General features: G+C 42.2%; 1 pseudogene; it reads left to right on the plus strand.

Moving 5' to 3' along the window:
• Positions 1 to 4027: 4027 nt before the first annotated feature.
• On the plus strand, positions 4028 to 5907 carry LOC131381440 (histone H1.8-like; annotated as a pseudogene).
• Positions 5908 to 16263: the final 10356 nt, after the last annotated feature.

Here is a 16263-nt window from a genome sequence, read left to right on the forward strand (position 1 = left end):
TAGCTGAGTTCCTGGTGTGTGGGAAGTACTCAAAGGCTTTACCTGTTCCCTTTACAAGAATCCACGTAGGTTTGATGTGCTTTGGGAGCCCAGAGAAGGGAGTGCATAAACTTGCCAGGGAGATCCAGGCATTAGGCATTTAAGATGGGACATGAATAAGAGTTCCTGAGGCAGCAAAAGGGGAAGGGTGTGTATAAGGGTATGAAGGTTGTCAAGGGCTGACCCTGTGTGGCTGAGCAGAGGTGAACAGGGAAGAAACCCTGAGGAGGGGAACTGGGACGGGGCCTTGTCCCTGGGCCTTGAATACACAGGAAAGGCTGGCACGTGGGGAGATATCAAAGGTTATCATCAAGGAGAAGTAGGATCAGCTTTGTGATTCAGACAGATCATGTTGGTGTGTGGGGGAGGACAAGTGAAGGGCTGCTGGAATGTTCCAGGTGAGATATAATGAAGGCGTGAGCTCACTCTGGACAGTGTGGCTGAAAGAGGGATGAAGGTGTCATCTCGCCATCCAGCCCAGTGCAGGCAGGTGACCCAGAGCACTGCCACCCCAGCCTGGTCACACAGAGCAGCTATCTCACTGCTGCCAGTGCCCCATGGCTCTGCAGCCTGGACTTGGCTGGCCTTCCACCCGCTCCCTTGGTGCTCACCCTGCGTCCACTGCGAGGCTGTTCTTACCTCTTCATCTGATCTGATGGCCCAGCTCCAACGGCACTTGTGGGGAATGGGGACTTCCCTCGTTTTCATCCAGATGAGGGAGTAGGTCTGCGTTGCATACCTCATGGTAAAATTCCTAGAATCTCCTTCAAACCTCGTCATTCTTTCCTCAGTTTCTCTTCAGGTGCCAGGCACCCATTTCCTCTATTTCCCTCTTTCTGCCTTTATGGTTTTTAAAATCTTTCTTCATGCCCTGAGCGATTAAACTCTGGCGCTCAGCTTGGGGACCCAACTTGTTAGATCAAAAGCCCAATTGTTCGTCGGCCCCATCACTTCAGAATGCAGGTCAGGGACTATCTTTGTATACTCGGACACGTATATAGGACACAATTTACCAAAGCACCAAAAAGCAAATGAACAACAATAGTGACAGCAAACCCCACAGGCTCTTCCCCCGGGGCAGGGCTGCGGAGTAGGGCCCAACTGTGGTACATCTGTGTGTGCTCGCAGTGGGGTTCCGCATGGCGACGTGCAGGACCTTCCTTCCCACATGAGATGCCTTTTCCAGAAATGCATCAATTTAAAGGGAAGGGGAAACTTGTGTGTGTTTCTGGGAATTGGCTTTTATTTTATTTTTTTAAATAGAGACAGGGTCTCCCTATGTGGCCCAGGCTGGTCTTGAGCTCCTGGGGTCAAGGGATCCTCCTACCTCAGCTTCCCAACGTGCTAGGATTAGAAGGATTACAGGTATGAGACACCGTGCCTGGCCGGAACTGTTTTTTGTTTTGTTTTGTTTTATATGGAGTCTCGCTCTGTCGCCCAGGCTGGAGTGCAGTGGTGCAATCTTGGCTCACTGCAACCTCTGCCTCCTGGGTTCAAGTGATTCTCATGCCTCAGCCTCCAGAGTAGCTGGGACTACAGGCATGTGCCACCATGCCTGGCTAATGTTTGTATTTTTACTAGAGATGGGGTTTCACCATGTTGACCAGGCTTGTTTCAAACTCCTGACCTCAAGTGATCCACCTGCCTCTTAGCCTCCCAAAGTGCTGGAATTACAAACGTGAGTCACTGCGCCTGGAGCTGGTTTTTCAAAACTGATTTTTAGACCTTGTAAATCCTGGGAATGAACCACCTTCACAGCCCCCAGAAGAAAGAAGGAAAGAAAGAAACAGAGAGAGAAAGAAAAAGAGAGAGGCAGAGAGAGAGAGATACCATAAAATGGAGGTGGCGGTCAGTCTAAAGAACCATTTGCAGTTCTTTAGCTTCAAGTTTGTGAGGCTGAATTGGGATCCCAGGAGTATGGGCCTGCCCCTGCACCAGGAGGGCTGAGCCCCGACCCTGCCCCTCCAACCCCTGCCAGCCCCCTGCCTCAGGCACAGAAACAATTTCTGGAAGCAAAGCAGAAACTCATCCAGGTAAAAAAAATAACATTCGGGACTCATCAGTTTGCAGGGATATTTTCCTTTTGAAAAATTCTAAATCCTCATAAACAGAGCTAAAAGAAAAATGGCAAACAAGAAAAAGCTGCCTGCACAAATATGACAAAATGGTTATCAATCCATGAGGGCAGCACTCAAATTGAATGGGGAAAAACAGCAGTGGACTATAATTTATACAAGAAATAAAAATGCCATTCAGCTACAAAAAAGATTCACCCTCTAGTAATCAGAGAAATACATATTAAAATAAGACATAATTTTCATCAATGAAATTGACAAATGTTTATAAAATGTATGTACAGTGACAAAAGTACTAGGACAATTTTGTCGGAATGTGAACTGGTATTATCTTTCTGGAAAGACACCTAGCAATATTTATCTATCTAGAGCTCTTAATTTTATTTATTTTAGAGACAGGGTCCCTGTCACCCAAGCTGGAGTGCAGTGGCGCAATCATGGAAACTCAAACACCTGGGCTCAAGAGAGCCTCTTGCCTCAGCTTCCCAGGTAGCCAGGACTACAGGTAGGTACCACCATACCTGGCCAATTTTTGTGTGGATAAGGCCCAGGCTGATCTCATCTCCCGGCCTCAACTGATCCTTTCGCCTGGGTCTCCTGAGGAGCTGGGATTACAGCATTTTGCCACCACAGCCAGCCTTATCTAGAGCTTTTTAAAGGGTCTCCACATCAGCCTAGTAACTCCACGTCTCAGAATCTTTCCTAAGGAAACAGTTAGCCATTCAAGTGAGGATATTCATCATGGGATTGTCTATGACAGCAAAAAAATCAAAAGTAGGGCCGGGCACGGTGGCTCACGCCTGTAATCCCAGCATTTTGGGAGGCCGAGGCGGGTGGATCACCTGAGGTCAGGAGTTCGAGATCAGCTTGGCCAACATGGTAAAACCCCATCTCTACTAAAAGTACAAAAAATTAGCCGGGCGTGGTGGCGGGTGCCTGTAATCCCAGCTACTCAGGAGGCTGAGGCAGGGGAATCGCTTGAACCTGGAAGGCAGAGGTTGCAGTGAGCCGTGATGGCATTGCCAGCTGGGCAACAAGAATGAAACTCCATCACACACACACAAAAAGAAACAGGGTCTTACAGATGTGATTAAATTAAGATTCTTGTGATGGGAAGATTATCCTGGATTATTTAGGTGAGCCGTAAATGCCATCAAAGTGTTCTTCAAAGAGGGAGGCAGAGGGAGATTTGACACAGACAGAGGAGGAGATTGGAGCGATGTGGCCATAAGCTGAGGATGCAGCCACCCTCAGAAGCTAGAAGAGGCACAGGACGGATTCTCTCTTCCAGCCTCTGGAGAATGCTCTGCCCTGCTCACACCTTGAATTTGGCCCAGTGATAAGGATTTCAGACTCGTGGCCTCCAGGACTGTGAGAGAAGAGATGACTGCTGTTTTTGTTTTGTTTTGTTTCGTTTTGTTTTGTTTTTGAGACGAAGTCTCGCTCTTGTCCTGCAGGCTGGAGTGCAATGGCACAATCTCAGTTCACTGCAACCTCCACCTCCCGGGTTCAAGTGATTCTCCTGCCTCGGCCCCCCGAGTAGCTGGGATTACAGGCATGTGCCACCATGACCGGCTAAGTTTTGTATTTTTAGTAGAGACGGAGTTTCACTATGTTGGCCAGGGTGGTCTCGAACTCCTGACCTCAGGTGATCCACCCGCCTCGGCCTCTCAAGGTGCTGGGATTACAGGCGTGAGCCACTGCGCCTGGTCAGATGACTGCTGTTTTAAGCCACCAAGCTGTGGTAATTTGTGAAGACAGCCACAGGAAATAAACACCCCCTCCAAATACGGGGAATCTGACATCTGACATGTTCCCGTAGTAAGGCCAGTGCCTGACCTCCCTCCTTCCTGCCAGCTCCTGCCTCCGCTTCTCTCTTCTGCTCTAGATGAGCCTCCATGATGGGGGGAAAGATGAAGACGTGTCTACACCGGGAGGGAGGGGATGGTAGGGAGCACACATCTCCAGGTTTGTATTGGTTCTGCAACCCGAGAAGTGAGTTCTCTTTTTTTCCTTGTATCCACACAAACACATTCAGGGAAAGATTGTGATTGGTCTTCTTGGGTCTAGTAATCAACTCTTAGGCCAATCAGTGTGGCCAGGGCTAGGGCCCAGCACTCTGATTGGCAGCCTCAACAGAATCCCATGGACCCTGAGAAGGACATCACCCCCAAAAGAGCAGATGAAAGGGATGTTGGGCAAAGCAGCAGAAATAGTGAAAAAATCTGTATTTGCTCTATAAACAAAACACTGGGCTGGGCACGGTAGCTCACACCTGTAATCCCAGCACTTTGGGAGGCCGAGGTGGGTGGATCACCTGAGGTTAGGAGTTCAAGACCAGCCTGACCAACATGACGTCTCTACTAAAAATGCGAAAATTAGCCAGGTGTGATGGTGCATGCCTGTAATCCCAGCTACTTGGGAGGCTGAGGCAAGAAGATTGCTTGAACCTGGGAGGCAAAGGTTGCAGTGAGCTGAGATCACTGCCACTGCATTCTAGCCTGGGCGACAGAGAAAGACTCTGTCTCAAAAAAAAAAAAAAAAAAGAAAAAAGAACATTGTAGTCTTTCATAAGCTTTCCTAGAATCCCTCTGAGTTTTCAAATCATAGCCAGGATCATAGATTGTTAGAATGTGAAGGAATAGCAAAGGTCATCTGGTCCAATCCCCTCATTTTACTAGGAAACCGAGGCCCAAGGCAGGAGAGTAGCTTTCCCCAAGGTCACACAGCTAGTAAGCTGCAGAGCTGGGGCAGTCTAGTTCCAATTCATGGCCAAGTGCTCTTTCAGCTTCTCTGTCCCCGTCAGCAGTTAGCATGCTACCTACCCTCCAGCACCTGCTACCCTGAATCGGGTCCAGGGTCTGGACTGGGGAGGGTGGCTGGCTTCTGAATCCCCAGAACAGGTCAAGTCGCCTCCTCTTCTGACCTCCTCTACTTCCAGCCTAGGAGGCTGGGACACAGACACTCTGTCTGGAAGGGCTGGAAGGACTGGCTCTCCAGGGGACATCCTCCACTTCAAGTACCTACTGAAGCAGGCCCTGGCCACCAGCGTGTACCTCAGCCTCCTTGCCAGGCCCCTCAACTCCAAGGCTGGGGGGCTGCTGGCAGCTTCAAATTCATTCCCAAGTACAAGATGAAAATTCAGTCTAGGAAGATGCCCCCCCGCCCCGGACAGCCCCCAGGACAGCTAATGAGGCCAGGGGAAAGGGCCCCAAGAAACCAGGTGATGCAAAGAAGGACCCTCCCAACTCGGGCAAGGTGAAAAAGGCAGCCAAGAAGCCAGCAGAGCTGCCGACGTCTCCTCCCAAACTAGATACAGCCGAGGAGAAAGCCCCCCCCCCAGCAAGGCAGTGAGGCTGAGGACACCAAGGCAAAGCTGGGCAAGGCCTCCCACAAAGCCAAAGCTAGGTAGGCCTCTTCCTGTGCCAATGGGCTCAGCAAGAAGTCAAAGGCCAAAGGCAGCAGGAGCAGCCAAGGAGACACTGAGGCTCACAGGAGTATCAAAGCTGGGAGGAAGAGTTCAAAACCCACGGCTAGCAAGGTCAAGAATGGTGCTGCTTCTCCCACCAAAAAGAAGGTGGTGGCCAAGGCCGAGGCCCCTAAAAGGGCAGTTGCCCAGGGTGCTGGGCAGGGGCCAAACACCAAGGCAGCTTCTCCTGCTAGGGGCAGTGGGTCCAAGGTGGTGCCTGCACACCTGACCAGGAAGACAGAGGCCTCTAAGGGCCTGAGAAAGCCTGGGTTGTCCATCAAGGCCTCATGATCCAAAGTGTTCAATCAGAGGGCTGAGGCCTAGCGCCGGGTTGGAAATGGAGAGAGATTGAGCTTCTGCCCTAGTTTTTATTCCCCAACAAACCCACCGCTCTATTTATTTAATTGTAAGCTATTTATCAATAAAGACTTTTATTTTTTTTTCCCACGCCTTGTCCCAGAAAGAAGCCCAGGGCAGGAGAGTAGCTTCCCCCAAGGTCACACAGCTAGTAAGCTGCAGTTGGGGCAGGATCTAATTCTGATTCGTGGCCCAGTGCACTTTCTTCTTCTCTGTCTTCTTGGGTCAGGTGTCTCTGTGTCTGTCAGCAGACCTCCGGTCCCTGCTATCCTAAAAGGTGTTTTGTCTCTCTTCCTCACTCGCACCTCCCCATCTGGGAAGACACAGATGTGTTTCGGAAAAATGCACTAAGATCCAGCATTTCAGCTCCAGTTGATGTGATTTTTGGCCCCAGTTTCATTACCTATCCATTAGGGACAAGCATTTTTACTGGAAAGCATCATTCTGAGGACAATGTGGAATGTATCTGAAATTGCCATCCCTGTGACTATAATAATATTCCATACACAGTTGTCAAGTTTGCAATTACAGGCAATGACTTGACTTAGATTCCCTAAGATTGTCTATTTGCAAGGCCTCAGCCCATTGAAATGAATTTTCTTTGCTACTTACCTAGTTTCAGGCCATCTGCAACTTTGTCATTCCTTTCTCCAAGTCCATATATTAACTAAACTTTTCTGCACCTAATCATTTTTTTGATGTTGATCAAGATCAAACCAGATCAAAATGCTATTTTGCAGCTTTTTTCTATCTGCTACTCCTTCCTCTGTGTCCCCATCTAATAAAGAAACAACACTTTCCTTTATTCTTCTCTTTTTTTTGCAATATCTTTGATGACTGTTTTTCTGAGCCTATTATGTACTCAGTTCATACATTGTTTCAGTTTTTGCTTTGGTTTTCTGGTTTTGTCTCCCTAAGGTTTCAGCAGTGTATCTTTTTTTTTTTTTCTGGCAAAGAAGCTTACATTATAAAAAACGGAGAGATCATTTCTGAAGTATGACATTGCTTACAGCAATGCATCGTTCATGGAAAACAAACATTAATTTACAATGGTGACAGTTAATTCTGGGATTTTTGATTCTCGTGACTTCACTCACTCAAACTTGAATCGACACAACAGTTTTGTTGGTCTGATTTAAGAAAGGAATATATTCTAGTTTGATATTCTACTTGCTTGGTCAGGAATTCTTAGATATGATGCTAAGAGCATGATCCATGTAAGAAATGGTTAATAAATTGGACTCCATCAAAATAAAAAAATTTGCTCTGCAAAAGACCCTGTTAAAATAATAATAATAATAAAAAACAGGCCACAGATTGGGAGAAAATATTTGCAAACTACATATAGGACTAGTATCTATAGTATGTATTTTAAAACCCTCAAACTGTAACAGTAAAGTCAACAGTTTAATCAGAAAATGAGCAAAAGACATGAAGAGACATTTCACTGAAAAAGATATGCAGATGGAAAATAAGCACATGAAAAGATGTTCAATAGCATTGGCCTTAGGGAAATGCAAATTAAGGCCACAATGAGAAATTACTACACTTCTATCAGAACAGCTCAAATGCAAATAAGTGACAATATCAAATCCTGGTGAGGATGCAGAAACTGGATCGTCTATATATGGCTGGTGGGAATGTGAAATTGTATAGCCGCTCGAAAATACTTGATCAGTTTTTTAAAAAACCAAACATATACTTACTATATGACCCAGAAATAGCACTCCTGGGCATTTATCCCAGAGAAATAAAAACTTATGTCTGTTAGCAGCAGAATGTATCTGAGTCATGTGGCACCAAAGTATGTTACCAACCACAAATCTATACAGGTCTGCAGCAACCTCAGTTCTTGCCTCCTCAGAAGAAAGAATTCAATGGAGAGGCATAAGAAGGGAGAGACTGAGGCAAGTTTTAGAGCAGGAGTGAAAATTTACTGAACAGCTTTAGAGCAGGAATGAAACGAAGTGAAGTACACTTGGAAGAGGGCCAAGCAGGCGACTAGAGAGATCCAGTGCACTGTTTGACCTTTGACTTGGAGTTGTATGCCTTGGCATACGTTCAGGGTCTTGCCTGGCTCTTTTCCTGATTCTTCCCTTGTGATGAGCTGTAAGCATGTGTAGTGGCCTAGTAGCACTTGGGAGGGGGCGCATGCGCAGTGTTTGCTGAAGTTGTACGCATGCTCACTTGAGGCATTCTTCCCTTATCAGTCTAGCATTCCTAGAGTTAAACTCTGCCATTTTGCCTCTTAGTGCACATGCTTGAGCCCACTCGCCCAGTTCTGGAGATCTTATCAGGAAGCTGCTGATCACCAGTTTCAGGTTTTTTTCTGTCTATTGGGACACTGCCTTTCCCTGGGGCAAGCTGTGACCAAATATTATTTTAGAGAGACAGCTGGCAACTGCCTAATCATCACCTGATGGATGCCTGACATTCCTGGTGTGTGTGTGATGGGGGGAACCCTCTCCTGCCTTGCTTATATCTGACTAGCTACCTACTGTAACATGTCCACACAAAAACCTGTGTATGATTGTTCATGGTTCCTTTATTTTTATAGCCAAACCTGGAGACGATCAGCTGATTTTAAACTCCATATGGAAGTGTAACAACCAAAACAGCTCAGATAATTTTGAAAAAGAAGAGTAATGTTGGAGGACTTATATGACTTGATTTAAAGTTTAGTATAAAGTGGCATTATTTGCTGAAGATGTCTGGCATCCAAGCAAAATTTATTAAGCATGCAAAGAAGCAAGAAAATGTGACCCAAAACAACATATTGATAAACTAAACTTTACAAAAAAATTTCTGCTTTTCAAAATATACTGTTAAGGAAATGAAAAATAAAGCCAGACTGGGAGAGAACATTTGCAAATCACATATCTGATAAAAGCCTGTAGCTGGATTACTTAATGAACCCTCAAAACTCAATAATAGGAAGTCAGGCATGGTGGTGTGCATGGGCAATCCCCAGCTATGTGGGAGGCTGAAGTGGGAGGATCACTTGAGCCTGGGAGTTCCAGTCCAGGCTGAGCAACATAATAAGACCCTATCTGAAAAAAGCAAAACAAAACAAAAAATCAACTCAGTGGTAACAAAACAAACAATAAAAATATGGGTAGAAAATTGGACATATATTTCACCAAAGATACACAGATGACAAACACATGAAGGGATTGTCAACATCATTAGTTATTAAGGAAATGTAAATTAAAATGTCAGTGAGATACCACCACACCTCTTAAGAGTGGCTAAAATTAGAAAGTATTGATAAGAATGTGGAGCAACTGGAACTCTCAGACCTTGTGAGGAATGTAAAATGATACAACCACTTCGGAAAGCAGCTGTGCAGTTTCTAAAACTTTACACCAGCCCCATTTCCCTCCTAGATATTTATTCAAGGGAAATGAAAGCCTATGTCCATACAAAAATTTGCACATAAATGTTCACTGCTGCTTTGTTTATAATAGCTTAAAATTGGAAAAAATTCAAATGGCCACAAATAAGTGAGTGGATAAAAAAACCTGTGGCATATTTATGATAGACTACTACTCAGCAATAAAAGGAGAACAAGATCACAAAGGGGTATGAGGAAGCTTTGGAGGTGATGACTATGTTGATTATCTTGATTGCAGTGATAGGTTCACAGATGTGTACATGTGTCAAAACATATCAAACTCTTTACATATTAGCAGTTTATTATAAGTCAACTATAGCTCAGTAAAACTTAAAGAACAAACAAACAAGTAAACTTCAGAGAATGTGTCACCACAAAACCTGAAACAAAGCAAAAGGTATTTTTCCAGAAGAAGCTCAGAGATGTCAGAAGGAATAAAGAATAATGAAAATGATAACTAGTGGATAAATCTAAATAAATATTGACATCATAATAGAACTTACTCATTTTGAAATATATATGGAATTAAAATATATTACAACAATGGCCTATAAATCAGGAGGGGGAATGGATTTAAAAGGTTCTGAAGTTCTTGCATTTATCCAAGAAGAGACAAATATAACAGTTAATAGTAACAGACAAATTCATAGGAGAATGTATTATCAAAATGTTCATACTACTCAAGTGATGTATAGATTCAATGCAATCTCATCAAAATTCCAATGACTTTTTTTTACAGAAATAGAAAAAATAATCTTAAAATTGGTATGAAACCACAAAAGACACCAAATAGCCAAAGTAATCTTGAGCAGAAACAAAGCTGGAGGCTTCACACTCTCTGATTTCAAATCATATTGCAAAGCTATAGCAATCAAATAGTTTGGCACTGGCATAAAAACAGACACATAGATCAATGGAACAGGATAGAAAGTTCAGGAATAAACAGATGCATATGTGATCAACTAATCTTTGACAAAGGTAGCAAGAATATATAATGGAGAGAGGATAGTCTCTTCAATAAATGGTTTTGGGGAAACTGGATATCCACTTGAAAAATCAAACAAACCAAAAACAACGGAATCAGATCCTTATCTCACACCATACACCAAAAATCAACTATAAGTGGATTAAAGGTATAGACTTAAGACCTAAAAATATAAGATCCTTAAAAGAAAACATAGAGGAAAATCTCTAGTGGTCTTGGCAATGATTTTTGGATACGATACCAAAAGCAGGCAATCAAAACAAAAATAAACAAATGGGACTACATCGAGCTAAAAGTTTCTACACGGCAAAAGAACAAGTCAACGAAGTGACAGGACAACTCACATAATGGGAGAAAATATTTGCAAACCATATATCCAATAAGGGGTTAATATCCAAAACATATAAAGAACTTATTCAACTCAGTAGAAAAAACCCTCAAATAACTGCATTTTAAAATGGGCAAAGACCAGCCTGGGAAACATGGTGAAAGCCTGTTACTACAAAAACACAAAAATTAGCTGGGCATAGTGGTGCACACCTGTGGTCCCAGCTACTTGGGAGGCTTAGGTGGAAGGATCACTGCACTTCAGCCTGGGTGACAGAGTGAGACCCTGTCTCAAAAAAAAAAAAAGGGAAAAATTAAAAAAATGGGCAATTGATAATTTTCTGAAAAACATACAAATGGCTAACAGATACATAAAAAAAGTGGTCAATATCTCTATCAGGGAAATACAAATCAAAACCACAAGGAGATACTGCCTCAAACTTGTTAGGATGGCTACTATTAAAAAGTCAAAGGATACCAAGTGTTGGTGAGGATGTGGAGGAAAGGGAACCCTTCCCCATTCTTGTGAGAATGTAAATTGGTACAATCATATGGAAAACAGTACAAAGGTTCCTCAAAAAGTTAACAATATAGTTATCATATGTTCTAGCATTTCTACCTCTGGATATGTATTCACGGAAAATAAAATCACTATATCAAAGAAATATTTGCACTCCTATGTTCACTGCAGCATTATTTATAATAGCCAAGGTATGGAAACAAACCAAGTATCCATCAATGGATGAATGGATTTTCAAAATGTGATATATGTGTATGTATGTACATATATACACATATATATCACATTTTAAATATATCACATTTAGATGAAATAAGCTAGGCACAGGAAGACAAACATTGCATGATTTCACTTACACATAAAAAAGTAGAACTCAGAGACACAGAGTACAATGATGGTTTCCAGGAGAGAGAGGTGGAGGAAATGGGAAATGCTGGTCAAAAGGTGCAAATCTGCAGTTATAAGATGAATTAGTTCTAGATACCTAACATATAGCCAGTGACTATAATTAACATTTTACTTAAATATATACAACTTTTGTCAATCATACCTCTAAAGCTGAAAAAAGGAAAATAAATAGACTGAGAGAAAAAAGGATGAATCAAGAAAGCATGTTGTAATCCTTATTGTCAGTAGGACATTAGCAAATAAGACATAAGCAGAAATGTGAACAGCACCTGTGCATTCAGTCTTTCTCTCTTATTGCTCTAGAGCCCTTGCCATGGCTGCCGTGTGAAGAAGCCTCTGTTGGCTTGTCTTCCAATGATAGATGTAGGGCTCAATTGTCTCTATGCCCCAAGGGCCACCCAGGTAAGCATTGGAAACAGGTCATCCAGCTGACCAGCAGCTGGCCATAGAAACATGAGTGAGCCCAGCCATAGAAACATGAGTGAGCCCAGCCCACACCAGCAGATGAACCTACTGGCTAAATCCAGCCCAAATTGTGGATCCACAAAATTCTGAGCTGAACAAATGATTGTTGTTTTAAGCCACTAAATTTTGAGGTGGTTTGTTATACAACAGAAGCTGAGTGATGAAGAAATTGACACCTGTAAATGGGGTGCTGCTGAACTAAAAACCTAGAACATGAGCCATTGTCTTTAGGACTGTGTGACAAACAGGATAGAAAAGCAGCGAGGGAACTATTTCCAAAGCTTGGAAAATTTGCAAGTAAACAGTTGTGGAGGCTGGAATGTAATGAGGAAACTGCTCTAGAAGGCTGGGAAATTGAGGATCTGTGTTGAATAGTAGTAACATTTGACAAAGCTGTTGTTGCCCATGGTAACTGTATAATAGAAAATAAATCTAATAAACTTGCGGACATTGGCAAGGTGATTTCCGGGAAGAATGTTGAAAGTGTTTTAGAATGTTTTAGCTGCCTATGGTAAGGTATGGGAAGAGAGAGATCAGCTAAAGAAAGAATTGTTCAGTTTGCAACAAGAGTTGAAATAACTATAGAGAAGTCAGAAAGTAATGGGTTGAAAACCAAAACTACTTCTGAATTCTGGTCCTTCAAGCCAGTAAATTATTTTCAAAGTAAGTAATGGCCTCAGAGTAAAGAATTAGTTAAGAGTGTAACTATGGGATCCTTAGATAAGACCTTGGAAAGATTTATGGTGGCTCCTAGTAGATCCTCTCAACTAGATAAAAGGGATTTAGTTTGCCAAAATTAGCAAGAGGCTATCTAGGAAAGAATTTCAAGTGTGGCTCTATGGCATGAAGCTGACCAGAATCAGATAAACTGGAAACCCACAAAGTCTTTATGAGAACTGCATTGGCAAAAGCACTGCTGGCTAGGACTAAAAGCCTCTCAGACAATTCGAAATACTATACTTTAATACAAACTAATTCTAGCTATATGCATTAACACAGATAATGACCAGTTAGGCTTATCATAAGAATGAAAAGTTGGTTTAATGTTAGATCACTGAATAAGGTAATGCATTATATTAACATATTAAAGGTGGAGTAAACATACAATTTTTTTAAGTGAAGAACTGTTGGCAATATTAAAAATTATATCATCATAAAAAACTTTTAGTAAATGATGGATAGAAGGAATCATCTTTAACCTAACAGAGGGAAATTAATTATATATTTTTGGAAAAGTACAAAGCATACTTAGTGGTAAAATGTTGAAAGTATTCTCTTTAAGGTCAGGAATTAGACTTAAATGTTAGTTACCATCACTTACATACAATATCATATTAGAAGTCTTAATAATTGTGGTAAGATAAGAAAAACATGTATATAAAATTTGAAAAAAAAGTTACCATTTTCAAATGATATAGATGTCTATAAAAAATAACAAACTTTTTACAGATACAAATTTAGAATTAATAAGAGTATTTAGCACAGTTAATGGACACAAAATCAATATTCAAGCCAATTGCATTCAGCAACAATCCAAGAGTTCCTCTTGCAGGAGACATATTTACCAGGAGTCTTACAGAAGAATTTTCATTGTGTCTTTGTTTATAATAAAAAAATGGAAAAGAATGGAATAGTTATCAATGGTAAAATAGCTCTATACATTACGATATGTTCATACAACAGAAAACATGTCACTAAAAACTAATAAACTGTAACTATGTATATGAACAGAGATCATTCTCAAAAACATATGGTCAAGTAAAAAAATCATGTCTCAGAATAATAATACTGTATTATCCTATTTACATAAAACTCAAAACCAGACAAACCAAAAAAGTATGTATTAATAGTTCAGTGACACATATACCGGAAGAAAAAGGTAAAAACAAAGGAATGAAAAACAAAACATTTGAGGTCAGAGAGGAATTTCAAAGATGTGGAAGCTGTTCTATTTCTTAGGCCGGGTGGTGGGTTCACAGGTGTTTATTTTTAAATGGTACGTATACATCATTTATATTATTTTCTGTATGATACATTGCATAATTTAAAAGTTATTTTTTTTTTTTTTTCAGACAGAGTCTCACTCTGTCACCCAGGCTGGAGTGCAGTGGCGCAATCTCGGCTCACTGCAAGCTCCGCCTCCCGGGTTCATGCCATTCTCCTGCCTCAGCCTCTCCGAGTAGCTGGGACTATAGGCGCCCGCCACCGTGCCTGGCTAATTTTTTTTGTATTTTTAGTAGAGACGGGGTTTCACCGTGGTCTCGATCTCCTGACCTCGTGATCTGCCCGCCTCCGCCTCCCAAAGTGCTGGGATTACAGGCTTGAGCCACCACGCCCAGCCAATTTAAAAGTTTTAAGAAATATTTAGTCTATGGGACATTTCCCCTATGAAGCTTTCACAAAACCGACTTTCCAAAGGAACAGGTGTGTATGCCTTTGATTTATGTTCCCACAGATTCACCTCTTTTAAAACTTGTAGCAAATTATCCATCACTGTATATTTGTTGGTGTTGCCACCTAAATGGCAAGATCCTTGAAGACAAGAATTACTTTTGTTACAAATAAAGTTTCGGTGCTGCAAAAGAAATAGCACTTGAATATAAAATTTTCTTTTTTACTTCTCAGCAAGGCAATTTACTTCTATAGAAGGGTGTGCCCTCACAGATGGAGCAGTGGTGAGTGCACACCTGAACAAGGGAGGGGAAGGGGGTCTTATTCCTGACACACGTGGCCCCTGCTGCTGTGTCATTCCCCTATTGGTTAGGGTTAGACCGCACAGGCTAAACTAATTCTGATTGGCTAATTTAAAGAGAGTGACGGGGTGAGTGGTTTGGCAGGAAAAATGGTTATGGCAGAGCAGGAAATTGGAATGAGTCAGGGTGGAGAATGAGCAGGTAATCAGAATGAGTCAGGGTGGAGCAGGTGATTGAAAAGGTTGCTTTACGAGGAAGTTTAAAAGTAGAAGGCAAAGAATTGAACATACTGACACTGATTCTTTGAAGAGAAATTTAGAACTCATGTCTAACAATCTTCTTATTTATGTTAGTATCCTTGGCACTTAGCACATAGTCTGGTTAATAGTATGTGCTAATAAAGATTTCTTTTAGGATACTGAGGGGATTAATTGTTGCTGAAAGGTGGTAAACCATACATATCCTCATGCACACATATACACAGCTTATTTTCCTTTCATATTTGTCTTACATTACAGTCTAGTAGTTTTCCGATTCTTGGTTGTTGGGTTTTTTTTTTTTTTTTTTTTTTTGAGATGGAGTTTCCCTCTGTTGCCCAAGCTGGAGTGCAGTGGTGCGGTTTCAGCTTACTGCAGCCTCTGCCTCCCAGGTTCAGGAGATTCTTGTGCCTCAGCCTCCGGAATAGCTGATGTTACAGGAAAGGGGTCTCAGTCCAGACCACAAGAGAGGGTTCTTCAATCAGGGCGAGTCCACAGTGCAAAGCAAAAGTGAGTTTATTAAGAAAGTAAAATGGTGAAAGTGTTACAGGAAAGGAGTCCCAATCTACATCCCAAGAAAGGGTTCTTGGATCTCACACAAGAAAGAATTCAGGGTGAGTCTGCCGTGCAAAGTGAAAGCAAGTTTATTAAGAAAGTAAAGGAATAAAAGAATGGCTACTCCATAGACAGAGCAGCCCCGAGGGCTGCTGGTTGCCCATTTTTGTGATTATTTCTTGATGATATGCTAAACAAGGGGTGGATTGTTCATGCCTCCCCTTTTTAGACAATACAAGGTAACTTCCTGATGTTGCCATGGCATTTGTAAACTGTCATGGTGCTGATGGGAGTGTAGCAGTGAGGACATGCAGAGGTCACTCTTATGGCCATTTTGGTTTGGTGGGTTTTGGCCGGCTCCTTTACTGCGAACTGTATTATCAGCAAAGTCTGTGTGACCTCTATTTTGTGCTGACCTCCTATCTCATCCTGTGACTTAGAATGCCTTAACCATCTGGGAATGCAGCCCAGTAGGTTTCAGCCTTATTTTACCCAGCTCCTATTCAAGATGGAGTTGTTCTGGTTCACACACCTCTGACAAAAGAACAGCTACTCCATAGACAGAGTAGGGCATTCCTGAAAGTAAGAGGAGGAGCACGTCCACCCTAGGTACAATGCCTGTATATATAGGATAAAAAAGATCCTGGGGAGATGTGCTCTGCTACAAGGGTTTGTGATAGAGGATTAATTTTCTTAATGACAGTATTTTGCAAGAATCA

This window comes from Hylobates moloch, unplaced genomic scaffold, assembly GCF_009828535.3.
Source record: "Hylobates moloch isolate HMO894 unplaced genomic scaffold, HMol_V3 SCAFFOLD_16, whole genome shotgun sequence".
Classification (NCBI taxonomy): Eukaryota; Metazoa; Chordata; class Mammalia; order Primates; family Hylobatidae; genus Hylobates; species Hylobates moloch.